The sequence below is a fragment of the Giraffa tippelskirchi genome, chromosome 10, assembly GCF_054371585.1.
Source record: "Giraffa tippelskirchi isolate mGirTip1 chromosome 10, T2T-mGirTip1v1.2.pri, whole genome shotgun sequence".
NCBI classification, from domain to species: domain Eukaryota; kingdom Metazoa; phylum Chordata; class Mammalia; order Artiodactyla; family Giraffidae; genus Giraffa; species Giraffa tippelskirchi.
Window position 1 is genome coordinate 154,858,728 of NC_137284.1, and position 24,502 is coordinate 154,883,229.

General features: G+C 46.9%; 1 long non-coding RNA gene and 3 other non-coding genes across 4 annotated transcripts; 1 reads left to right on the top strand and 3 right to left on the bottom strand.

Annotated features, from left to right (window-relative positions):
- Positions 1-1,666: 1,666 nt before the first annotated feature.
- On the bottom strand, positions 1,667-1,738 carry TRNAC-GCA (transfer RNA cysteine (anticodon GCA)). The gene has a single exon. It is a non-coding gene; the product is annotated as a tRNA-Cys (tRNA).
- Positions 1,739-8,269: 6,531 nt separating this feature from the next.
- On the bottom strand, positions 8,270-8,341 carry TRNAC-GCA (transfer RNA cysteine (anticodon GCA)). Its single transcript has one exon. It is a non-coding gene; the product is annotated as a tRNA-Cys (tRNA).
- Positions 8,342-14,420: 6,079 nt separating this feature from the next.
- Positions 14,421-14,492, bottom strand: TRNAC-GCA (transfer RNA cysteine (anticodon GCA)). Its single transcript has one exon. It is a non-coding gene; the product is annotated as a tRNA-Cys (tRNA).
- A 234-nt stretch (positions 14,493-14,726) lies between these two features.
- On the top strand, positions 14,727-19,428 carry LOC145524664 (uncharacterized). Its single transcript, XR_014067735.1, has 3 exons — positions 14,727-15,327; positions 18,727-18,952; positions 19,213-19,428. It is a non-coding gene; the product is annotated as an uncharacterized LOC145524664 (long non-coding RNA).
- The last annotated feature ends 5,074 nt before the right edge of the window (positions 19,429-24,502 follow it).

Genomic DNA, 24,502 nt, shown 5'->3' on the forward strand with positions numbered 1-24,502 from the left:
CGGCCACTCCAGGTGTCTTTAGGGACACCAGCTCTTTTCATCTTTTTGATCAGCCTTCTTTTAAATGTGGGGCCCATTCTCAAGCTTGACTCATGGTCCAAGTTGGCAGCTGGCATTCCAGCCATCACATCTATGCTCCAAGTAGGAAGCATGAGTTAAGGCCCCAAAGAGGACATGCTTGCTCTTCTTTAAGGCTTTCTCAGAAACCCTGTCTGCTGACTGCTTCCTATTCTTCATTTGCCTGTCCTAGCCAAAGAGAGGCCAGAAAATGTGATCTTTCAGCTGGAAACATAACCGTTTAGTATAAAATCAGAGTTCTATTACTAAGGGAATAATGTATTTTGGGTAGTTAACAAGTAAGTCTGCCACCTATACACAACATATATATTGTGTTTTTCTAACAAGGCCACTCCTTACACCAGGAACCTCCCATTGTATAAACCATATGTGTGTGGAACCCAGTTTATGCTTTTTTTTTTCTTTGTAAAAGGGATAAACCATGGCCAATACCTAGGGTCTGTATGTTGCATAACTCCAGCGACTATGTGATTGGGGGAGTTGTGCAATCTGTGCAATACACAACCTATGTGACTGTACTTGGCTGCCCTGGCAACACCATTATCTCACCAACCTTCTGTCTATAAAGACCTATCATATGAATGCCTGGTGCTTTTAGGAGCTAATAAAATATTTTGCTCTGCTGATGAATTGGAGTGTTCTCACTTCTGTTTAATTCCCAAAAAGCTCAGAGATACTTCCTGTATTCAGCAGCAGTGCCTTCTCCTGACCTGAGCTCTCGGGAATAATTATTTGCATCCTCTTCCAAATGTTTAGTTCTTGCCTTATTTATTCCCTTCAACTTTTAAAAACTGTGGCAAAATACATGTAGCATAAAACTTATCATCTTAACCAAATGTTTAAGTAAGGACTTCTCAGGTGGCGCAGTGGTAAAGAATATGCCTGTAATGTGGGAGACCCAGGTTCAATCCCTGGAGAAGGGAATGGCAGCCCACTCCAGTATTCTTGCCAGGAGAATCCCATGGACAGAGGAACCTGGCGGGCTATAGTCCATGGGGTCGCAAAGAGTTGGAGACAACTGAGCGACTGAGTATTACACAAGTCAGTGGTATTAAGTACGTTTATGTTGTACAGCCATCACCACTGTCCAGAACTTCTTCATTTGCCAACCTACACCTCTGTCCCCACGAATCAATAGCTGGCTGTCCCTGCCTCCGCCGGCCCCTGGAACATACCAGCCTTCTTTCTGTCTCTATGACTTTGATGACCTCATATAAGTCAGCCCTTGCCTTTTTATACTTGATCCGTTGGTGGACTTTTATTGTATCTTTTATTGCAAGCTGCCTCAGATCCTATTTTTTGAAGCTAGCTTGGTATAAACAAATAAAATCAGGATGGTAATCATTAGACACGAGGGAAACACAGAGAAAGCTTCGGGCAGACTTCCTCTATCCCTCCAGGAAATCAATGTGGCTGAGGAGGCGAAAATACAGCACCGGAGGAATGTCACAGAAGGAACACTGAAGACTTTACGGCTTGTTGGAAATTTAGATTCCATGAGGCTAAAGGCATAAGAAAGAGGGCCTCTGTATAAGAAGGAGGTATAACTTCCACTGGAGTTAAAAAAAAAAGGAAAACACCAAGGCACAGGGGGTACCTGGATTTGAACCAGGGACCTCTTGATCTGCAGTCAAATGCTCTACCCCTGAGCTATACCCCCAGCCACCTATAGGGCCATCATAGAACTATTCCGTAATCGCAGTCTTTCCCAAGCTGTACTCTCACCATCATGGGTCTCCCTAGGGAGTTACCTGAGCTGCTTCTCTGGGTGCCCACCTGCATGCCTGTCAGAACTGCCCCCCTTCCTCAGAGTCTCCACACCTATGCCCACCAAACATCCCTCCTCCCAGAGCCCTTCTCACCCGCTCCCTCAACATTATCATTACACTGAGTGCAAGAGGAACTCTACCCAGCCCCTTCGTGTCGAAGACGCTTTGTTTCTTTTTTCTTTTTCTTCATCTCCCACTCTCTGTTTTGCTTTCCTTTCCCAGGGATCAAGGCCTGGGAACTAAAGGAGGCTGTCACGGTCTTGGTTTACTTCAGGAGAGGCGCCTGGCCAAGAAAGCTGCAGTCCCAACTTTCCAGGGGGCAGAGAAGAGTGGGCAGCGATGAGCCAAGAGGTCAGCACAGGTCCAGGGCCTGGGACGCGGCTCCGGCCTGCTTCTTCTAGAACTCAGACAGCCCCTGCTGTACAGCCACACAGTCTCTAGGATTAAGATATCATTGCATTTCTGTTTGCGTCTTTCTTGGTTATGTTGTGCTATCCAATTGGGTAAGATCTTCTACTCTTTATTTGAGATTATTCTGAAGTGAAATTACCCTTCAAGGGATTCCCAGGTGGCTCAGTGGTGAAGAACCCATCTGCCAATTCAGGAGACATAAGAGATCAGGGTTCGATCCCTGGGCCGGGAAGATCCCCTGGAGAAGGACGTGGAAACTCACTCCAGTGTTCTTGCCTAGAGAATCCCCATGGATAGAGGAGCCTGGTAGGCTACAGTCTGCCAATTCAGCAGATATAAGAGATGTGGGTTTGATCCCTGGGTCAGGAAGATCTCCTGGAGGAGGATTCTTGCCTAGAGAATCCCCATGGACAGAGGAGCTTGGTGGGCTACAGTCTGCCAATTCAGGAGACATAAGAGATGTGGGTTTGATCCCTGGGTCAGGAAGATCCCCTGGAGGAGGACATGGCAACCCACCCCAGTATTCTCGCCTGTAGAATCCCCATGGACAGAGAAGCCTGGTGGGCTACAGTCCATGGGATCGTAGAGTCGGACAGGACTGAAGCGACTTAAGATGCACATAAAGGAGGGTGGTTCTTTGGCCAAGGGTATGGGAGTAGCTGTGTCCCTGCTAAAACCTCCAAACAGATTCTGGAGATCCATTTGTAGGAGAACGTAGGCTTGTCAAGGCTCCAAGGCTCCAAGACTCCACACATATCCAATGAGGCACTGCAAGGCAATCTGTCCTTCTTGGGGGGATAAAAAAAAAAAAGGCTAAGAGTGTTGGTAAGTAGATGATTTTTTCCAGATTTATAAAACACTGGATGAACACACACATACATCTTGGCCCACTTCTCAAATGATTTCCCCAGGGTGGATTCCTAAGAGTGCGGATGCAGGGCCCAGAGGAGCTGGCTGGTGCTGTGGCTTACAGCCCATCAGCAAGCACCAATCCCAGGGGTTCCCCTGAGCCCTGCCCTTCACCTCCCAACCCCCCCAGTCCTGCCGGGTTCCGACGTGCACTCTGCCCTGGGCTGGAGTCCGAACCTGGCAGCATCTCGGTGTGGTCATCAGGTCTGGAGCTCGGCTCCCAGACCTGCAGCGTCAGACCCCTTGGAACGGCTCACACGACCTCCCTAATCAGGCTCTGAAGGCCCGATGCACAATAAGCCAGAATGCCCTGGAGGTTACCCCGGAAACCAAATTAGCTATCTGAGGGTTGCTTCCTGAGGCTGCAATCAGAGCAAAAGGGAATTGAATGCTCTTGAGGGTTTCTCAGGCCACGGAAAATGATTATGCATTGTTCCTGTTCCAAAGTACCGTTCTTTCTTTAGAGGCCAGAATGCTCCGTCACTAAGCTGTGAACGTCAGCGTGTGCGCAGGCATCTTTCCTGGATCCCTGCATCCTGCCATCCGGCCTCCACCACGCGCCTCCCTCTCCCCCACCTAGTGTCTCAGCTCTGTGATCTGCTTATTGTTGATATATCGTAATCCACGGATTGAGGGATGGAGAGAACTGTTTTTTTTACAAAAACAATTTGATCTCTATTTTGTGCCCCATTCTACACAGAGGCAGAAATTAAATGAGTCAATCTCAGGACTCCCCCAACCATCCGCCCCCACCATCCTGCATCACACCTAAGTTATGAAAGGGTTTTCCCAGCACCACAGTGCTGGGGGTGGGTGGAATCTGGTCCTGCATGTCGTCTGGACCATGTGACCTTCTGATCGCACCCTGGTCCTCGCCCCGTCTTCTCCCGGGTTCCCTGGCTCTCCCGGCCACACCCAGGCAACCTCCCCCGGCTTCCGCAGGCACAGAGTGGGTGCCGATCTTTACTCCCCTAATCCCCCAGCACCCACACTGTTGGCATTTGAAAACTAAGCACTGACAACTTGCCTTCCACAACACTGACAACTTGCCTCCCCTGTGTTGCTAAAGACATAAGATCTACCGGTTGGGTGGGGGTGGGCCGGGGTGCGGGTGGGGGTGGGGTGGGGAGAGCAGCCTTCAAGGACAGGAAACCTGGCTTATGAGCTCTGTTAAGACCCAGCTTCCTAACTGAGCTCTCCGTCTCCCCTCCATGACCCCATTACTCTCCATTCTTCCAAGGTGGCTCTTACAAGACCCAGATGGCTCTGGGTCTTCCTAGGAGGACATGGAACTAAACGTTTTCCAAGAGTCATCACCTTTTGTCTTTGCGCCAACCCCGTGACATAGGTATACAGTAAGTCCTCTACTTGAGAACCTTCAAGTTGCAAGCTTTCAAAGATGTGAACCCGCACGGTCATGTCCAATCACATCAGCTGTGGATGACATTGCAGCTCGCCCTCCGTCTCCTATTGCCGACGACCCTTCAGCTCTACCATCTCCCACCTCTTCTCCGTCCTCCAGCCGGTCACTCTTCTTGCCTGTTCTCTCAATGCCAGCCCCTGTATGCCAGCTGTTGTACTGTACTACTGTACTTTTCAAAGAATTGTACTACAAGATTAAAAATGTTTTTTTGTGTGTGTGTTTGTTTGTTATGTATTACTTATGTGAAAAGTATTATAAACCTATTAGAGTACAGTACTATGTAGCCAATTGTGTTAGTTGGGTACCTAGGCTAGATTTATTGGACTTATGAACCAATTGAACTTATGAATGCACTCTCAGAATAGAACTCACTCAATTCATATGCAGGGGACTTTCTGTAACTATCATCCCTGATTTATAGATAAAGAAATAAAAGTTTAGAGGAATTCAGTAACCCAGATAGTCTAACTCCAGAACTAAAGCTGGTGACCATATTGAAAGAATTCTGTCTAAAATACAGGCTGAATTGGGTATCTGCCTGGCAGTGCTAGGTAAAACATCAGCCGATTCCTTACTGTTTGATTTCCTTCTAGACTATTTGGGAGATAACAGCTCATCACCCACTGCTTTGGGCCGTTCGGTTGTGATACCCGCTGATCAAGACAGAGGTCCCTGTTAGTGACAAACCCAGTCTGCAAAAGTCACCCTGGGCCCCCTTCTCATAGAACGACCTCTGACGGCCAGTCTCACCACTGCCTGCTGACTCTAGTTTCCCTTTCCAGGGGTGATATTATCTTCAAGTTTTAGGGGTATCACCATCCTGAATACAAAGAAAAGTGGGACATTCTAGAAGCTGGAGGTAAGCACTTCCCCCCAATCTCTGGCCGAGATGAGCCGTGAGGCGAACCCTTAAGAACAGAGCCCACCTGGCCTGCAGCAGCGGCACTGATGCTCTCCCAGGTGTCATACATCTGTCACCTCACCTGTGCTGCTGGTGATGCCCCTGAGGCCGCTCAGGAGCCAGAAACCACAGTGACTTGTTCAAGGGGAACTAAGATTCTGCAGGGAATCTTAGGGGAATAAAGCCCGCCCCCCCCTCAAACCAAAAACTCTTTAAAAAGAAAGAGATTAACTGGTGTGTTGAGGTGTTCTTAACCTCATTTTAAATTCCCCCATCAAACATTCATCTCATTGTTTGGGTAGGCTTTGGGGATACTGGCTTATGACCATCGCCTCCTTATGAGTTGTGAATGGTTCAGTTCAAATCCTCTACCTTTATTAGCTTAAATTCTTTTATAAAGAAGACTTTTTTTTAATCAGCTCATTGGTTCTGTTGGAATATAGTTCATGTAGAAGAGGTAGAACAAATGCTTGATTCGATCCCTATTTTGTGCCCCATTCTACACAGAGGCAGAAATTAAATGAGTCAATCTCAGGACTCCCCCAACCATCCGCCCCCACCATCCCGCATCATACCTAAGTTATGAAAGGGCTTTCCCAGTACCACAGTGCTGGGGGTGGGTGGGATCTGGTCCTGCATGTCATCTGGACCACACTGTGAGTTTTCAGAATACTGAATTGACGCTTTAGCCATCTCCAGATTTGACAGCGAGGGCTCCAGTAGTCTTTGAGCATTTCCTTGTTTTGTTGTGAGTGTGAACATATGTGTATGTGTGTTCGTGTGTGAGCAGACCAGATGAAATTGCCAGACTGGGTGGGCTGCCCTGAAAAGCCTTTAAATTCTTTTTTTTAAAAAATTGTTTTTCTTAAATTTTTATAACCACGCCACAGAAGGGATCTTCATTTCCCAACCAGGAATTGAACCCCCTGCCCCTGCATTAGAAGGGTAGAGTCTTAACCACTGGACCACCAGGGAAATCCTAAAGAGGAGAGTTTAGATAGAAATCAAGGCCAGTCGTGGAGAGTGCCTTGTGTGCAAGCTGGAAAGACTCAAAGGCTTGATGCATGGTGCAGGGAGGTGGGACTCACTGGAGAATGGGTTGGAGCCTCCCAAGATGGCAAGGGAGCACTGGAGGAGGCTGACTTCCAACAGCACACAGAGTCTTTAAGAAGAATTCCTGCAGAACCAGGAAGGGCCCTGCGAAGGTCCCTGAGGGAGTGTGGTCCCGGGGGTGCTGCTTGACTCAAAATGAGCACACCTGGGCTCGGAGTGGACATCTGCACAGACTCTGGATTCTGGCAAAACGCATCAGAAAGGGGGAGGATATTCAAACTCCCCATGCTGGATTCCCCACCAATCTTAGTGGGTGAGACCTCATTTCATTTGATTATTTTAAAATATTAAATTGTATCTTCAAAAGATAAATATGAACTCACAGAATTCATAGGCTACAATGTTCAAAAGATATGAAAATGCATGCAGCTGAAAGCAACCAAAAGTCCTTCAGTAGTTAAAAAGTCTTTATTGAATGGATAAATGAATCGTGGTACATAGGACAATGGAATAGCCTTCAACACTAAAAAAGAAATGAGTTCTCAAGCCAAGGAAAGATCTGGAGGGAACTTTCATGCATATTACTAAGTAAAGGAAGCCCATCTGAAAGGCCACAGTAATACTGTACAACATTTAGGAAAAGGCAAAACTATGGAGACAGTAAAAAGATCAGTGGTTGCCAGGGATTTGGGGGGATAGAGGGAGATATACAGGTAGAGCACAGAGGATTTTCAGGGTAGTGAAAACACTCTGCATTATACTGTAATGATACTTGTGTGTGTGTTCTCAGAGTGCTCAGTCCTGTCTGACTCTTTGTGACCCCATGGACTGTAGCCCCCAGGCTCCTCTGTCCCATGGGATTCTCCAGGCAAGAATACTGGAGTAGGCTGCCATTTCCTTCTCCAGGAGCTCTTCCGAACCCAGGGATCGAAACTGAATCTCTTGAATCTCCTGCACTGGCAGGCGGATTCTTTACCACTGTGCCACCTGGGAAGCCCATAATGGTGGATACGTTTGTCCAAACCCATAGAATGTACAACACCAAGAGTGAGCCCTGATGTAAATGGTGGACTTGGTGACTATGTGTCACTGTATGTTCATCCACTGTAACAAATGTCCTGTTCTGGTGGGGGATGTTGATAATGCTAGAGGTTATCCATAGGTAGGAGCAGGGGATATGTGGGAAATCTCTGTACATTCCTCTCAATTTTGCTGAGAACGTGAAACTCTGAAACAAAAAAATCTTAAGAATACATTTAAAGATTAAAATGAAGAAAAAAAAGTATGCAGGGAAAATTCTCCCTCTCTCATCTAACAAGACTCTCTACAAGCATCCCTGGGGAACCTGTGTTAACAGTTTTTTATGTTCTCTTCCAGACAGTCTGCACATGTCAGTAAGGAATGCACACTCTCTCCTTGGCTGTACTTATAAACACAAATGATAGCATAACAACCCTATGCTATTGCATCTTGCTTTTCTCATCTAATTTAATTTTGCGTAAATCATGGCATTGCTTACCTGGGACCATTTCTCTTTCTGGGACTCAAACCAGCCCCCAGTGCTATGGGGAACATAGTCCCAAGTAAGGATGAAGGGTGGGGGTGGGGTGGGGTGGATAATTCCAGGCAATAATGAAGGAAAGTTCCATACCCTGAGCCTTGCTGGTTACACAGGAGAGGGTGCACTACCACAAGGCCCAGCAAAGGGAAATTGGAGATAGTTATAGGGGGCACCCGGATTTGAACTGGGGACCTCTTGATCTGCAGTCAAATGCTCTACCCCTGAGCTATACCCCTCCTGGAAAAGTTAATGTCTCTCCTCACAACTTCTCACTTTGGTGAGACACCTGTGACAGCTGTAATAATTTTAAGACCTGATGTTTATTGAACATTTATAATGTGCTAGATAAATTGTTCTAAATTTTCATACACTGTATATAATTTTTTATTTTTTACCTTATATAATTTTAAAAATTATTGTGGCAGTGAGTGCTATCTCCACCACCACCCTCTTTATAGTTAACAATAACACAAAGAATTGAAGCAACTTGTCTGGAGAATCCCATGGACAGAGGAGCCTGGCGGGCTATAGTTCATAGGGTCACACAGACTGGGACATGAATGAAACAACTACACACACATGCCCCAAATCACAAAGCTTAAGCTCAGCTGGTCAAGAATCTGCCTGCAATGTGGGAGACCTGGGTTTGATCCCTGGGTTGAGACGATCCCCTGGAGAAGGGAACGGCTGCCCACTCTAGTATTCTGGCCTGGAGAATTCCAGGGACTGTACCTACAGTCCATGGGGTTGCAAATAGTCGGACACAACCGAGCATGTCTTTCACTTTTTCTAAGTAACAGAGTTAAGAGTTAAAGGACCACCACTATATCCTGCCTCAGCTCAGCTGCCCTGGAGGATGAATTTCAGGGCCTTGGTGCTTTGGGGCTGAGCCTCCTCCCTGCTCTGTGAACCCAGCAAACACTCCCCATTTTATAACAGAGTTTTAGGGAACGGACCTAACCAGTCAGTGCCTTGAAACAACCCACCAGGGGCTTCTGGAAGTCAGAGTGCTTGAACTGAAGTTTTCTTAATTTCTGAATGAATTAACTTTTTTACAAGTAACATTTTCACATGGCACAGAATTGAAAATGTATGAAATAGGAGCTTCCCTGGCAGTCCAGTGGGTAAGACTGCTTCCATGCTTCCACTACAGAGGGCATGGCTTTGATCCCTGGATGAGAAACTAAGATCCCGCATGCCACACAGCCAAATAATAATAATAAATAAAAAATAAAATGTACAAAACAGCATCCAGAGAAAAATCAAGACTCCGTTCCATCCCAGTCTTCCAGCCACAACATAACCATTTTACTGGTTTCTTGTTCCACGTGCATCTTTGAAAGGGAACATTTTCTCTTCGTACCCCAGGGTTAGCTTAATTTTCATTTATTTTACTGCTTATATGTGTACATGTGTATACACAGCTAGATGTAAATGCTTCGCACTCACAGTTTTATATACTTTTTAGACAAAACAATTTTAGAAGATCAATACAAACAAAATCACAAACCCAGGAACATTCAAGTTAACAGCAATTCGAATAGCAGATGAAATCATTTTGCTAGAAGAGTCTCTTTGCAATGTGCTTGTGAAGATGCTCACGCCTAGAGACACAGCAGTCCCCCAGCTCCTGTGCTAACTGCCTCTCTTAACACGCCCTCTGATGCGCAAGGCTCATTTCTCATAGGTTAAAGCTGTTACCAAACTCAGGGTTGGCTGCTCACTGTTCAAAAGCCAGTTATTGAGAGGCAAGTGTCAGTAGAAAGGAAATATGTTTTAATCAGAAAAGCTTGCAGTCGGGTGGATTCATGAGAAGGTGGACTCATGTCCCGAGACCAGCTCTGAACCATCTGCTCAGCCCTGACAGTTTGTAAAGGGGAAAAAAGGGGGAAGAATCTCAATGAATCATGGAGGCAGGAGGTTGGGTTGCATGTCCTTCTCCATTGCGTGGAACTCTCCCTCCAGGTGTTATCCTGCCTGTCTGATCTGCCTGCAGGATTGCTAAGGGGGTTGCAAGGGTAGAGGACTAGTTGTCTTTTAATTCTTTTAATCTAGGAAAAGAATCAACAGGTTAGGCAAGGCATGGAGAGCACAAGCCAGGAGTTAGGTTCAACTGCCTAGTGGTCTCATTCCGACGAGGAGGTTCTTTCAAGGTTAATAAGCACTCAGGGACTTCCCTGGTGGTCCAGTGGTTAAGAATCACATGCCCATTGCAGGGGACACAGGTTCAATTCCTGGTCAGGAACCAAGAGTCTGCATGCTGTGGGCAAAAAAAAATAAACAATTCTTAAAAAAAAAAAAAAGTTAGAGGGGGACAGAAACGGGCAAAGAGGGAAGGGCCCAAGAGCTGCTTTCAAAGTCGGCCTCTGATCTTCGGTCATCAGTGTTACAGCGCAGCACGGTCACAGGGCATGGCAGCCCGCTCCAGGATTCCTGCCTGGAGAATCCCATGGACAGAGGAGCCTGGGCGTTACAGTCCATGGGGTCACACAGAGTCGGACACGACTGAGCGACTAAGCATGATCAGAACCTTGAGCACATGCACTGGGCCCTGCAAACCAGCCACTGTGTGTCTATATCGAGACAGTTAAGATTGTTATTAAAATATGAATAGAAACTTTGAAAGAATCGCAGGGGAACTTGAACCACCGAGAAGCACTAATCTGCTGTCCCCTTCACGCCTTGGCATGTTCGGGCTGCCCACAGTGTCAGGACCAGGCCCCAGAGATTTTGACTTCTGCTCTAGAATCTTGTCAAGCCTCCCTCTCTTTCATGAATCCCACCCCTCTTCCAACCTCTCCACCAGCCAGCGAGAGGAGCCCTTCAGAGGAGCACCCGCATCCCAGGGAACACGAGCTGGTAGGCTGAGGAACTACATCAGTCTTGTTAGATGGGGCCGCTTAAGTCTGTCCCTGGGGACGGTCTTGCTTTTGGGTCTTTTGTCCCAGCATCCAGTTCATGGAATCAAAATGAAACTTTGGAAGCTCATTTTGCCCACGGTGAAACACCTGACATCGTGAAGGCTGTTACAAACTCCATTTAAGAGCTCAGCAGGACTTCCCTGGTGGTCCCGTGGTTAAGACTCTGCCCCCCACCAATGCTGGGGGTCCAGGTTCAATCCCTGGTCCGTCAGGAAAAAACAAAAAAAAGGCGGGGGAGTGAATTCAATAGAAGATAGAACGTTGTTTTTGCTATCATAATACAAGAATGCAAGTTTTTAAGCCCAAGATTTTAATGTAAGCAATGTTCTTAGCAGGGACGCTGTCAGGAAGTTCTAAGCAAATGAAGCAGAAATGCTGTGGGCGCGGTGGTGCACACATAATTCACAAGTGCATCTAAATGGGCTGTGACAGTCTACCAATCCATATAAAAGCTGAATTGTTTTTAAGTTTTTAAAAAACTAAATTGTTTTTGTGACACGGCTGATTTAATACAAGAAAAGATTTCCTGATGGCTGCATGTGGGTGTGCGTGCTAAGTCGCTTCAGTGGTGTCTGACTCTTTGCGACCCCATGAACTGTAGCCCAGTAGGCTCCTCTGTCCATGGGATTCTCCAGGCAAAGATACTGGAGTGAGCTGCCATTTCCTCCTCCAAGGGATCTTCCCAACCCAGGGATCAAACTCAAGCCTGAATCTCTTAAGCCTCCCGCATCGGCAGGTGGGTTCTTTACCATTAGTGCCGCCTGAGAAACCCAGCAGTATGTATAAGAAAGTACAAAGAGCTACTGAACAGACCTGTATTGTAGGTCTACCAATACAGTCAGTATCTTAGACACATCTGCCCCCAATAGCACTAAGATTTTAGAAATGTTTGAGCCTTTGAAGAACTGCTTTGTGAATTAACCCAAGTGTCCTGCAATGGTATTGGTATTGGTATTAAACCTTTTTTTTTGTAAAAATATGCACCCAGAATTGTGTTTTACACAAACTCGACTGGTGGCTCAGATGGTAAAGAATCTGCCTGTAATGCAGGAGACCCAGGTTTGATCCCTGGGTCAGGAAGATCCCCTGGAGAAGGGAATGGCTACCCACTCTAGTATTCTTGTCTGGAGAATCCCATGGACAGAGGAGCCTGGTGGGCTACAGTCCATGGGGTCCCAAAGAGTCAGGCATGACTAAACAACTAACACACTACACTTATACAAACCTGTTGGAAATCTTTAATCAAATTTTTCAACAAATGGTGTGCCCCAGAACTTCAGCTTTTGAAACCTTTAGAGAGTTGCAATAAATGAAAATAAAATTTGCAAACAGAAAGACATTGAGATGTAGTCTTGCAAAAGCAAGAGAAACTGAACACATTAAACAATGAAAGTTTACATGGTGTACAAGATGTAATTCTGAATTTCTAAAATTGTGCTTGCAAAGTCTCAAAAGAATCTTTGGCTGAAGTTCTTCATTTCAATTGAATAAATTTACATTCTGTACCTGAAGGGAATGAAATTTTCAAAGCTTGGGACTTTACAACACCTAAATTTGGTGAAATATTCAGGAGAATCATACTCATTTCAAGAGCTTTGTCTTACAAATATTTTTGTAGAAGAAATATACTTTGAGGGACTTGCCTGGCTGTTCAGTGGTTAAGACTCTCTGTGCTTCCGATGCAGGGGAAAAAGTAAATTAATTTTTAAATTTAAAAAATTAAAGAAATGCACTTTGAAGGGAAGCAAAAAGACAAGCCTGTGAAAATTTTGTGGCTAAAATGTTTACATATTGCAATATAAGAAAATCGCAACTGAGTACTTTTAAAAGTGCTTTTTAATATTTTTTAAACTTTTCTCTTGTGTTTTGGCTATACACCATGTAGCATGCCTGGTTATAACTCCCCAACCAAGGATTGAACCTGTGACCCATGCATTGGGAGAACAGCATCTTAACCATAGGACTATCAGGGAAGTCTTATAGAACCCTTTTCAATTAGCCTACTTTGCTCTGAGGGAGGCTGTCCAGGCTGACCTGGAAACTTGTGAGTCTCCTATGTCTCCCCAGAGCTGCCTTGGACCCCAGTCTCACATCTGTCCTGTGGGGAGCAGCCGACCCTGCTCCTGGCTAACTTTCCTTGTGATGATGAGGAAGGTGGGGCAATGGCCCCTCCCTGGGGCTCTTTCTATCCATCACACTCTGGGGAGCAAGAGGAGCTTCCAGGAACCCTGACCAGCACCTGGCTCCCCATTTCCTTGAAAACTACAAGAAGCCAGTGAGGTTTTCCATGCTGCAGAGCTGTCCCCAGTCCACAGGTGGCTGGTCCATATCAGCAGATACCTTAAGAGGACATTGCAGCCAGATTTCAAAGATTTACCTCATTTATATATTTTTATATTGGTCATATGCTGAAATGATAATGATATACTGGATTCTAAAATGTGGAGGTTTGGGGCATTCCTTGGTGGCCCAGTGGTTAGGACTCTGCACTTTCAGAGTGCAGGGGTTTGCTCCCTGGTTGGGGAACTAAGATCCCACAAGCTGTAGAGCATGCCCCCTCCACAAAAGGAGATTCATTTTGCTGATGTTGTTTTACTTTATTTTTATGAAAACATTTCCCCCAGTTTTAATGAGATATAATTGACATACAATGTAATATCAAAAGCGTACAACATGATTTGATACATGTATATGTTGACAAATGATCACCACAATAAGTCTAGTTAACATCAGTCACCTCACATCAGTTTCCCTCCTTGTGATGAGAACTTTCAAGACCTTCTCTCTTAGTAACTTTCAAATATACAATAAAATATTGTTAATATAGTGACTATAGTCACCATGCTGTACATCACACCCCAGTACTTATTTTATCTGAGTCTGTACCTTTTGACCCCCTTCATCCATCTTCCCTTTTTTACTTTAAATATTTAAGGTGGCTACTGCTAAGTCGCTTTAGTCGTGTCTGACTCTGTGCGACCCCATAGACGGCAGCCCACCAGGCTCCTCCGCCCCTGGGATTCTCCAGGCAAGAACACTGGAGTGGGGTGCCATTGCCTTCTCCGAAGGTGGCTACTAGTAAATGTAAATTCAGATATGTAGCTTGTATTCCGTTTCTGGAGGGAGCGCTGGTGTAGACCTTGGCCTTGGGAAAAGGAACCTGGCTGGTGGGCCGAAAGGATTGGATTGCCTGTCATCCCCAAATCCTGATCTTGCAGGTTTCCTGTGGGGATGAAATGACAGCGAGTGCAAAGACAGGAATGAATCTCTCTTCTGATGGGAAAGAGTCGGTGTTGTTGTTTTTAGGGCAGAGGGGTTGCTTGAACTACAGGGAGAGTTACAGAGACACAAGGAAGGTCGACTATGCCACGAGCCTGGAAAATGGAACATCGGAAGGGGGCACCCGGATTTGAACCGGGGACCTCTTGATCTGCAGTCAAATGCTCTACCCCTGAGCTATACCCCCTGATGTTACATAGTGGTCTCAACTCACGCTTTTATGCTTCTGTAGCTACATCTGGACCCTGCCAACCTCTGCAGTCCCCACCATGGGCTCCAACACCCATGATCATTCCAGACTGGTCCTCCTGCTCTGAAATCCAACCGGTCTTCCTCTTCAGGTTGGTGGGACGATTGATTTGCTCACAGTCTTCAGCCCACACCCGGAAGTGCGGAGGTTGAGGCCCCCTGACCCGGAAGTGCAGAGGTTGAGGTCCTCTCGGGTTACCAGGAGAAAACGCAGGTGGCCCGGAGCCCTCTCACACCGCCAAGCTCGGGTCTGGGCCTGGCCTGCCTCGTTCGTCGTGCTCTATCTGCCCTTTGCCCTTCGGTCTTGTCCTCCTCCTCTTCTTCGCTGCCTATCTTTCCTCTTCCCACCGCCCTCCAAGCCCCTCAGGGCTCTGCTCTCCGAACCGCCAGACCTCGGCTCGCCCTCCTTCCTCCAGCCCAATCAAGCAGTGCCCTTTTTTCAACTCCTTCCTTTAGAAGTTATCGGAAGACCGGGCCTAATAAATACAAGGCAGACCATTTGTTTCCAAAAATGAAATAGGCGACGGGAGCTAAGAAAATTGTGAGTATAACAGGAGCGACACTGGAGGACTTTTCCATTGTAATTATTAGAATATCTAAAACAGCGGAAGGACAGAACACCTGACACCCGGACCCGGGAAAACATTACAAACGTGATGAAAGATCTTCACGAGTGCCTGAGCAGTGATGACGGTCACCACAACCCTCTGACGCAGCGCTGTGATCGGTACCCCGGCGGCAGAGCGGAGGAACCCGAGGCGCTGGGATGTGAGGTAAGATGTCTGAGGAGACAGGAGAGGTGATTAGTAAGCCGGATGCAAATTCAGGCCTCCTGGCGTTGGAGCCCACACACTTGATGCCGTGCTTTACTGCCCAGAGTTAGAGCAGTCGTGAATTCAGACGAGAAAGGAAACGTTATTTACATAAATCAAACTGGGAGAGTTTAATTGGCTATTTGGGGAAAATAATTAAAGTAGCAACGCATCTTCTTTCTGTACATCAAAACACAGCCCAAGAGGATTAAAGCATTGTGTATAACAAAACCAAACATACAGGAGAAGAGAATATAAATGAATACCTAACTAATGTCTGAACAGCAGGGAAGGTATGGAAGAAATTACAACAGAAAATACCAGTAGTTGTGGCTACATAAACATGAAGAATTTAGGAATATGAACAAAACTGGGAGATTAATGGCAAGCTGGGAAAATATTTCTGTAATTTATCACAGATAAACTATTGCAAATAAATATCCTTAATATGCAAAAGGCCCACTTAGGCCATCAACGCATTGATGCGTGCATGCTCAGTTGTGTCTGACTCTTTGTGACCCCATGGGCTGTAGCCTGCCAGGCACCTCTGTCCATGGACGTTTTCCAGGCAATAATACTAGAGCAGATTGCTATCTCCTACTCCAAGGGATCTTCCTGACCAAGGGATTGAACCTGTGACTCCTGGAAATGTCCTGCAAGTCTCCTGCATTGCAGGCAGGTTCTTTACCACTGTGCCACCTGGGCTTCTTTTTAGGAAATTGAGGATGTGCTCAATCTCAGTGAATCAGGGTAGACCTCAGACCAAAGAAATGCAAATTAAAATATAACATTTTCCACCTATCAAATGAGGAAAAAATTAAAACAATATTATCATAGTAGTAGTGTAAATTGGGACTGTAAATTGTAAAGACTGACTGTAAAGATCTATACAATCTTTCTTGAGGGGAAGGGCAGTGTCAAACCAAAGATTAGTTAAATAATTAATTCCCTTTGACTTGGTAGTAATTTCCTTTGTTGGAATCCATCCTTAGAAAAACCTGAAATATGAACAAATGTTGGCTCAAGGATATATAATGACCTTAAGTGTCATTTAAAATATTTAGCAAATATAATAGAAACTGACATGCCCAATACTGAAGAGGTGGTTAAGTGAGGTATGCTATATCTCCATGATCAAAAACTATTGGGCCTTCCCTGGCAGTCCAGCGGTTAGGACTTCACACTACAGGGAGCACCGGTTCACTCCCTATTTGGGGAACTAAGATCCCACAAGCTATTTAAATTTCATATAGTTCAAAATAACACATAAATGACACACTATCATGTTTCTCAGTCCTGACCATATTAGAATCTCTGTGTGTGTGTGTGTATGTGCTCAGTCGCTCGGTCATGTCCGACTCTTTGGACTGTATGCCAGGCTCTTTTGTTTATGGAATTTTCCAGGCAAGAACACTGGAGTAAGTTTCCATTTTCTATGCAAGGGGATCTTCCTGACCTTCGACTCTTGCATTTCCTGCATTGGCAGGTGAATTCTTTAGCACTGGCCACCTGGGAAGCACCATTAGAATCTCCGAGGGAGGTTTAAAAACCCTAATGCAGGGAAGAAGAGGACAGCCCAGTTGAATGAATGACAAGGTCATTGATACTTTTAAAACCAGGGGATTCTGTCTTAAACGACAGAGAGCATTGTCTCAAATGTAAAATATTTCCAGTAATGTTTTTTCATAAACTTCTTAGAAATGTAAAAAAAAATTTTTCCTTTTAAGGACGTGGAAATAATATTTCTGAATCCAAATCAGGGCCTTTTAATCTATACTCAAACGCCCTCCTCAGACCACAGCCTCAAAAGACCAATCCTTCCTCCTGGCCTCCTCCCCCGCCTAGTCATTCCCGAGACTCCATCAGGCAGGTACTTTCCATGGCTTTTCAGGAAGCAAACCTACCTGCTGGGATGCCCAAGTCCATGGACTTGCTGGCATCACTGGTCCTCTTGCTGATGCATTTAAATTTGCATTGTGCATTCCATGGAATAAAGGTGAGGACTAAAAGGCAGGGGGGATTATGGCTGTTTTTAAAACTTTCATCTTCATATTTTCTATATCCTCCAAATTTTCTGCAATATAATGTATTACTTTAAAAATCAGAAAAAAAAAACAAATTTAAGCATATTCCCTTCTAGTAATTGCAAGCAACACCATTTGCTATGATTATAATTAATCAATAATTAATAATTAATCAATAATTGCTTTAAGACAAAAAATGTGGATACTAATTTGGGAAATATGCATTATAATTTACATATAACCCATTTAAGCTTTGACAAGGAATAATTATTTCCATTTTTCAGATGAGGACACAGTCTCAGAAAATTTCCAAGACACTCAATTTCAAGACCTCTTGGTCCAGGTTCTGGGCTGTTAACCATATTTCCATCCTTTTGTAGTAGAGGTTGGGTAACTGAAAGAACAGGAGGGTTGAATCATCCTCTGTAATCACCTCCTGGGATCTGAAACAAGTTGCCACCACATCTGCCCTCTGGTCCCCCTCCATGTTAGGCTGGATGTCAATCTAAAATATTGATAAAGGCTCCGATATGTTGACTTTACTACTTTGGAGGTACTGCACGTACCTCTTCTAATCCTCCCTTTGAGGTAGGTACAATTATTATCTCCTATGAAGTAGCTCAGATTATACCCATAATACTGGCGGGGTTAACTGTCATTTAGTCATTCAACAAACACTTGGGAAGCACCCATGGTGTTCCGGTTCTAGTCTGGCACTGAGGGGTCAGCAGTGAACAGGCAAATAAGGTCCTTGACTTCATGGAGCTTATATCCTAAGAGGTTAGAGTGACAAACAGGAAAACAAACAAATGAACAAAATCATTTCAGATACTGAAAGTATCGTAGGAAAATAAAGCAGGTGGGTGTGATGGAAGATGACGGGGTGGAGTGGTGGTGAGATGGGGTCATCAGGAAGTGACGATTGGAGCTGAAGTCGGAATGGTAAGAAGCTAGGGTGTAGAAACGTGGATGCAGAGCATCCCGGGTTGTGGATAGAGACCACCAAGGCCCTAAGGAGGGAGCTGGTTTGGCAGGATGGATGGAGGAGTATGAACAGTGTAAAGGGACAGCACAAGACAAAGATACGAGCCGAGGGCATTGAGGTGGGGTGAGGGCAGCGTATCGAGGTCTTATAAGTCATGACGGGGTAGGAGTGGCGCCTGTACTGAACGCAGGTCTGTCTCCCTCTGGGTTTAGGGGCCACTGCTTCAGAGACCTTCCTGATGGGCTCTTCAGTGGGCCAGACATAGGACCTGTCCCCTCCAGCCTGTCTGATTGAGACAGGCTCCCCAGCTCAGTCTATTAGCGCCTATGGCCACACGTTTCAATTTTTTAGTGTTCATCCAGGTGGCCTGGTTCCTGCTGTCACTGGGGCGACTTTCTGGAGGAGCAGGCCCACGGGAGAGCGACATGCTGTGACTCACGCACTTCCTCAGATGTCCTTGTGATGAGTGCCGGGAGCCCATAAAACAGAACAGGGTGACCCTCGTCTGTGCGGCTCGAGAGAGCTTCTCCAAGGCAGTGACGTCTCCAGAACACTCTGCAGGAGGAGGGGACATGAGGTGGACATCGGTGGTCCAGGAGGATGGGCGGGGGTGTGGGGGCTGAGCCAGGGGAATGGAGAGAAGCAGGGCACTGGCGTGGAGGGAGAGGGGACGGCCTCCTGTGGGTTGGGCAGCGTCCCCTCAAACCCTTGTCCTTTCTGGAACCTGGGATGTGGCACTCCTTGGAAGCAGGGTTCTTACAGATAGTTAAGTAGGATGAAGTTGTACAGGATCAGGATGAGTCCTTTATCTAACGTGATGATTGTCCTTATACGAAGAGACACAGAACTAGAGACACATGAGAACGCCAGGTGAGGATGGAGACAGATGCAGGAGTGATGTGTCCACAGGCCCGGGGACACGTGGGTTGCCTGCAGTGAAGGGAGGACTGAGGTGTGGAACAGTCTCCCTCAGAGCCTCCAGGAAGAACCAACCCTTATGTCACCTGACCTTGATTTTGGACTTTTTTAGCCAATAAATTTCTGTCGTGTGAAGCCACTTGGTTTCTGGTACCTTGTTACACAGCCCTAGGGAACTAATATGATTCCCAACCTAGGGCTTGAGGGGCAGGCAGGGTCCTGATGGAATTTTGGATTTCACTCGCAGAGCAAGAGACGACCTTCACTTTTAAAGGCTCCCTCCGGCTGCCCAGTGTTCCAGAAGCGCTGACATCCACTGAGAGTCAGCCCCTCAGTATGACCCAGGGCGCAGTCGCCAAGACACGGCCTGACCCGGTCATCACTCACAGGGAACCACATGTGATCCTTAAATGCGGGGTGATTCTCAACCCCCATCCTGCCCCACAAGGGACTACCTTCCCAGTCTCCCAGCTGGGCCAGCCGGTACCCTACCTAACCTTCCCTCCACCCCACAAGAAGCTGAGCTGGTGTCCCTCCTGGAGAACGGTTCGGTGACAAACATCAAAAGCCTTAAAAAAAAACAAACAACGCCAATACCCTTTGACAGGGCAATTCGAACTCTTGGAAATAATTACACATATTGGAAAATACATCAAGAAGCAAACAAATAACCAGTCGGGGCCCATCGTCAGCTTCTCAAGGTCCGCCTCCGCGTGGTGTAAATACATCTGCCACTAGCTTAACCGACTCGAGTCGGAAAAAAGTGGGCGGAACGGAGCGCAGCGCGGGACAGGGTCCGCGTCTCTAATTCCCGGGTCCATTGCGGGGGCCACCTCTTCCTCCTTCGTCCCTCGCAGCTTGCGGGGATTTCCTTTCCGCTCCTCTGCTCGGAGCGGCTTGGAGCCCTCGGGGAGGGGCACGTCTCGGCGCTCCGCTCTCCTCAGAGCCGAGGCCTCCCCTCCGCACCCGCGGGCTCCCAGCACCCGGATCTGCACAAAGAACGCGCCCCGCGACGCTCGGGGGACGGACGGGACCGGCCGGGCGTGGGGGGGCAGAAACAGGAAAACCAGAGCGGCTTCGGCCCCGGAGGGCTGGTCCCCGGGCGCGCCAGGACGGCGCCGGGCCGCCAGCTCGGCAGGGGAGGCCGGGCGCGCCTACGAGAAGCTCCCGCGCAGCGGACCCCGGGCTCCCGGCACAGCCCCTTTCTGGGCGCGCGACGGCGGCCCCGCGCCACCACCGAGAGGCCCCCGCGTTCCTAGAGCGGCCGCGGGCGGCCAGGTGCGGCGCGGCGGCCTCCGGGCTCCGGGCTCCGGCCAGCAGGGGGCAGCACGAGCCGGCCGCCGTCCCACGTGGCGCCCGCGCCCCAGCGAGGCCCGGGGCCTGGCGGTGGCCCGCGCGCGCTCTGGGCGTTCGGGCCGGCTGGTGAGCGGGGAGGGGTCGGGTCGACTGAGGAATCTGAAAAATGCAGGTCCCTAGAAATTAAATTTACAAAAGAATACACATTTATTTAGAACATAACTACATAAAGCTATAAAAATCCAATCTTAAAAATATATAGTTTTTTTGTTTTTACAAAATTAAGGCCTGGCTCCATCATCCTGCGGCGTCGCTCACAGTGGAGAGACAGACGCCGTCTGTTCCCATTTCACAGGAGCTGACTTGGGCCCAGATTCTTGAGGGAATTGATGGAACTTGGAGGCCAGAGAGGAAGGCTGAGGACAGGCGCGGCTGTACCTCCCGGGAGCCCAGGCGGGCTCTGAGGGTCCCCAGGGAAGTCTTCAAGGGGCTGGGGGCCTGGGATTGGGAGAGGCCTCTAGACAGGGAGTCCTGGGTGTGTGTGTGTGTGTGTGTGTGTGTGTGTGAGGCCTCTAGACAGGGAGTCCTGGGGGGGGGTGTGTGCGCGTGCGCGCGTGTGTGTGTGTGTGTGTGTGTGTGTGTGAGGCCTCTAGACAGGGAGTCCTGGGGTGTGTGTGTGTGTGTGTGTGTGTGTGTCCTCTAGACAGGGAGTCCTGGTGTGTGTGTGTGTGTGTGTGTGTGTGACATGTTGCCCCTGGAATCGCTGCTGTCCTGTACAAACGCAGGAGTGACAGTCTAACAGCTCAGCCAGCCCCGGAAAGGGGAGGCCTCCCTGAATGGCAGGGAGACGGCAACTCCTCCATGCCCCTGCAGTCTAGCTCTGCTGCTGGCCTGCCCTTGGACTCCTTATCCGGTCGCTGGGTGACCTTCCTTGGAAAGGCAGGGCAGCCCAGAGGGATTTCTGTCCCTAAGCCACCCTGCGACTGTGGTTAAGAGGATCGGGCAGTGACCTGGGGACTCGCCCTGATATTTGGGCTGAGATATCAGAGGGAAGGATAAATTTTCTGTGCCATCTTTTACAGGCTTGGATTAGCTTGAATGAGGAAATCATCTGCATCTCAAGGACAGAAATTCTGGGTTTTACTTGTGCATTTTTACTTTTTCTTTCCTGCACATTTTCACCTGTGTCTTATTTTCTGATTAATTTAACAGTAGGGTGTCTTACTTGGGCCAGACGTGAGGACCAGATGCTGCAGCCAGCACGGGGATGACCTGAAGCCTGCCCTTGAGAAGATTGAGTATATGTGGGCTGCCCAGGGCCCACGCCAGGGACGCCCTAGAGCCCAGGACAGCCGGGAGAGGGGAGACCCTCAAAGCGCCCCCTTGCAGTCAGGTTGTGTGTCCGAGGTCTCTGGGCTGTAACTTGGCCTGATCCCTCCCTTGCCTCGGCAGTGGAAGTAAGTGATGGCTGTAAAAATAACTTCTGGGATCCTTGCAGCTTCTGACAGGGCTTTTCTGGACATCTGTGCAGCTATTTCCTTCAGCCTTCCAGGAATTCGTGGTGGGTGTTAGCCCGCCAGACTTCTCTGGTGAGATTTATAGGGACTCACTGCAGAACCTGATACGGACATCTGCCTGGTAGTGTAGAGGTTATAGAGACTAGAGAGGTGCTGTTGCTGTTGAGTTGCTCAGTCGCATCCAAAACTCTTGTGACCCCATGGACTGTAGCCTGCCAGGCTCCTCTGCTCATGGGATTTCCCAGGCAAGAATACTGGAGTGGCTTGCCATTTCCTTCTCCAGTAGAGGTGTAGGTGTACCCTAAAAGGAAAAAATCAGCTTAAACCCCATGCCCTATCAAAGGAGTAAGCACGGAATGTGTCACTGGATACATTAAACACACAGAGTTTGGACTGAGGCTGGGAAATACTGAAGCAAGGGAGAAGGGTTGGCAGGACGGGGGGCGGGGGGGGCAGGGTGTGGGGTTTAAAGCAGCTTCCTTCTCAGAGACCCCTCAGTGCAGCCCCCAAGACTGGGAGGGCTGAACAGGTGGGTTTAGCAGCACCCCCCCAACCCCAGCCCCTCTGCCTCCAACTATTTTACATATTTAGCTTCTGAAAATGGTTTTATTTAAACAGGGAATTCTGGGGCTAAACCAAAAGCTTGAAAACAGACAGATGACGTGCAGAAAACTTGGCTGATCGTTATAAATTTGATGAAGATTTTGTGTCCTGACTCTGAAAGAGTTTCTAAAATATAGATTTAGTTTCTACAGAGAGAGAGGGAACACTTCCAAGCAAGCCGTTTAATTTCACAGGTGCGGAGATGGCTTCAAGTCTTCCTACTGGGTGGTAAATAAAATGAACCTCTTCTGGTATGTTTACGGATGAGACTTAATACTTTCTCTTGGAGAAATAACGGGCTCATTCAATTCTGAGATAAGTTTTTAGTCTTTGGAACTCAGACGTTCCCTTTACAGTAAGAAAAAAAAACAATGCTATTTTCATTTGGGGGGAAAGGGTTGTAAATTAAATTCTGAAAGTCAGTTATATGACAATAACATGCTAAGGCAAGTTAATCCTTTTGGTAAAATGAACACCCAAGCATGTTTGTATGCAGTTTAGTTTATGCTTATTGCTAGACTCTGAAGAGCTGGCACAGATCTGGGCAAGAAAAATGTGTCTATTTCTTCTCAATATGTCTACCCTTTGAATTAAATATACTAGAGAGAGGTTGACGTTACTTGGATGTTGAATTGCTTTTTTAGTAGTACTATAAAACATGAGGTTTAATTTTTTTCCAAATTATTTTAAAATGTGTCACAAACCTTTGGCTTGGTAAAGCATTGATAAATTCAAGATAAAGTGGGAAATGAGTAATAACTTTAATTGGACATTTATTATTATTAAATTGTTTAGGGTGTCGCTTTGCAAACCAACTTGATGCCTTTGCTTTTGGACAAAATGAGGCGATTTTCAGTGATGATAATCAATCCATGTAAGATAATACATACCCCGATTTTTTATCTTAGGTTTTAGAATTTGTATACTTGACGTGCAGAAAATTTGGCCATGGAAGTGTGGTTCTTGGATCATACCTTCAGTGGACGAAAAGCAAATGTCAGGCTTCATAACCTGTTTAATTTTCTTAATTGAATTTAGCTCAAATCCAGTGAATTTCAATCCTTTGAGGGTGTAACTTTCGTATTTGTGTATTCTGTAAACAAAGAATTGATTGAATGTAGTTCTTAAAAAGCTTTCATGCTTATTAGACTATTCTGATTCTAGAAGGAAACAATTTGTTGTCCCACTATTCATTATTTAAATAAAATTGCTAGTGAGGATAGAAATGTTCATTGGCACATTTTTTCACTAAAATTCAACTTTTTAGGAATTTCCTGGCGGTCCAGTGGTTAGGACTCAGTGCTTCTACTGCAGGGGGCCCAGGGTTCAATCCCTGGCCGGGGAACTAAGATCCAGCAAGCCATGTAGCACCTCCAAAAAAAAAAAATTAGCTTTTTATTACCCTAGATAATGGTCAATAGTGATGCTCCTATCTTATCATCTTCAAGTTATTTTGAGAACTGGTTTGATAATTTCACAAAGAGAAACAGTGAGTTTCATTCATCAGTTGTAGCGGAAGGAATGGTGCAGATCCAAGAGGTAGCCCAACCCCAATCTGAGTGAGTTAGAGCAGGAATTCGGTTTTGTTGTGGAGCAGATGCGTGGTCCTGGTGCTCATCTCCGTCACCCAACTCCTTCTCTGGCTGTTGAATGGCTTCCTAGGTCCCAACATAGAAACATACACAGAAAGGGCCCCTCGCCTTAGCAGTTAAGCCTCTTCCCGAAGTCCCCACAGAAGAGGGGAGCTTGGTCCAGGACAGGGAGGGCTGGCTTGGCCCTCAGCATCTCTGCCT